This window comes from Bactrocera oleae, chromosome 5, assembly GCF_042242935.1.
Source record: "Bactrocera oleae isolate idBacOlea1 chromosome 5, idBacOlea1, whole genome shotgun sequence".
In the NCBI taxonomy this organism is placed as follows: Eukaryota; Metazoa; Arthropoda; class Insecta; order Diptera; family Tephritidae; genus Bactrocera; species Bactrocera oleae.
The window spans coordinates 30,810,590-30,813,666 of record NC_091539.1 but is presented as its reverse complement, the minus strand read 5'-3'; positions in this window follow the sequence as shown (position 1 = coordinate 30,813,666).

The window sequence follows — 3,077 nt, the reverse complement described above, 5'->3', positions numbered from 1 at the left end:
TTTCTGGCAAACACTGGCTGAAGGAGTAAAAGAGAAAATTATAGAGAGAAAGAGGAAAATGGAGTGCTCAGTTTACGCACGACACAATTTGATGCCTGTACAGTACGAAAGGAAATGAATCACATGCGTGTAACGAGTACAGTGGCCTTGAAACTGTGCCGCAGATAAATTCGTGAAAGCTATAGATATTTGAAAGGACAACCTACATATTAACAGAGTAACCTATGTATTGCACATACATATGTAAATATATGCGGTTTGCAACAGATACACCGGAATAAGTTAATAATATTTGAATTTAGTTTGTCAGACAATTTATAAGGTATTTACCTATGGCTTACATTTTTTTGGTTTCATTGCGAATTTATGCATAATTAATTTATATAAAAAATCGTTATTACTAAAACATTAATATATTTAGCATATATTCACTAAATTATTATATAATATACAGCCTTGATTCCACACATTGTTATGTTTTCACCGCGAAGTCCATGGCAACGATATCTGTCAAATTAATAAGAATAATAAATAATAAGTATTTCAGTATTAAAATAGATAAAACAAAAAATTTAATTTTTTTCGAAGCGTTTTTCAAGTGAAAATACCATCAAATAAGATATTACAATTTCACATAATTTAAAAGTGTAACATACATATGTACATATTTGCAGACATGTATTTACAAATACTCTTCTTTGGATTTACCATTGCCGATATTTCATTTATACCTTTTCAAAACCATATACATATGATAGATTGCTAATAATTAAAATTTAAAAAGGCATATTTATGGCATTCCATTGGACGTTTCCGCCTTGCTGCAGTGATGTAAATAGATAAATATGTATGTACGTATGTATGTACGTATGTATAAGCACATAAAGGTAAGTGTAGGCAATTTGAATTTGCAAAGTTGGCGCGCAAATCGACATTCAACGACACCTTGCCAATAAAGTGCACAAATCTTCAGCGAAACTACCAGACTGTAAAGTAAACATTAATACACAAATATGTCCTCAAATACATACATATGTACCGTTTCATACGCTATGGTGTCAGGATAGTGAAATGTTTATTTGCAGCATACGCTCAAGGGAAGTGTGTCAGACGCATAGTGATTATCCTTTTTACCAACGAATGTTCCGGACACCAATAAACTCGAAGGCTTGTCTTCTGTAGCGATTTTAAAACATTCGTCTTCCTGTGGCTCCTGGTTCACGCACACTATGCGAAAACTGATCTGGAAGCACTGGTGCCAATGTTATTTAATATTTCAGCAAAATAACACAACAATGCTAGAACATACATCAGACACAGAAAATGGTGGACGTACATCATTAGCAGCGACAGCGACTCAACCTCAGAACAGCAATTTCTCATTGGGTCGAAGATGCCAACAACCAGCCAAGAATTGTTATTATTGTAAACTATTCGAGAAACCGACAAAATAGCAAAAACTTACCTCTAACGAAGTTAAACCAGTTAAAAAGAGACAATACTATGATGTGCGGCATAATGAGGAGCTGTCGCGAGTAGTCGTCGTCGAGAGGCACTCGTGAACAGAAGGGATGAGTGCACGACAGAATTCACAGTAGCAAGGCTCACAGAGCAGCGACAAAAACTATTGCTTTCCCTCTTTCGCAGCCATTTCACTTGAACACATGTATGTATGCATGTATATTAGTGTTGGTGTGCGATGACATATTCGTTCAGAGCAATGATGTTTCATTATTTTTCACATTATTATTAGTATGGCTAACGATTCGTGGTCTTGCAAAAACTACCAAACATATGAGCTTATTCAAATGTATATGTATGCACATATTCATTTACAGTATATATAATATACACTGCTGGTACTTGCCAAACCAATCGCCACCATCACCACCACCAACGCCGTTCTGTTAACGACGGCAACGAAATCACCAACAAGAACAACACAAGCTCAAGCAGTTCGAGATTTTACACCGACGTCGGCGTTGATGAGCTACCACCCACCACCACGGGATGGCGTGGAAAGAACTGCGAAGCCTTCGAAACGGACAGCAAGCACATGATCCTTAATTTCGTTATAATTTTGTGTGCTGCCTGGAATCGTATATCATTTTAAGTTTGATCGGCCGCGAATACGCGCGTACCACCGAACCGAGACATTGAGGTCGTACTCTTCGCGACAGCACGGTAACTCATATGGATGGAACAGTTAGCAGCAGAGTGAATAATTCGAAGGACACATTTGCATACATTTTCTGGCTGTAGTGCGGCACAGCGCAGTAGATTGCGATAGAGTTAAACGCATCCGAAATTACATTATTGTTATTACCCCCTCTCAAGAAGAGGAAATCGAATTTTCATTATTTGTAAACATTAGAAATTGGTTGTGTCTGCATCAGCCATCAACACGACGTACAGTGAACAGTTAGTTAAACACTTGCGTTGAATAGTGGTCGGGCGCCATTGACATATCTACATATACGGTGAGATTTTGGCATTAAATTGACGCGATTAAAAAGTTTATCGGGCCCAACATTCGCTCTTTCTCTCTCTTTCGGCATGACGGGCGTATAAAAGAAACGATGGATAAAGTTCACCCGTCGACAGGCGGTTCGTAACGGTACACACTAAACCAGCCAGTACTATAATCGGTCTTCTGAGTACTGTAGTCTGGCGGTGCTGTGGCTAGAAAAACAGTTTGCAGCTGGAATAGTGACTACATGTGTATGTGCCTCCCTGTGTTGGGGTTAGTGATTATTTCAACTATTCGCCAGTCGTTTACCTACTCAGTATAGACATCGAGACGCCAGTGCCGGTTACGCGTCGGTCAATCGGCGGACCAAATAAAAAGCAGCAAAAAAATCTAATATATGCGTACACACACTTATAGATATCTACCCAGATACCTTAATAATTGTAATTGATTTTGAAATTAATTAATTGATTTTGCCGCAAAATTCGTGAAGTGCGCCGAATTCGTGAAGTGTCGTCGACAGTGCTATGCTGCAAGTGGCTAATATTTTATCCTGTGGTTGTGCTTTTTGATCAAACTTATTTATGCGCGAGTGAATCCATAACTC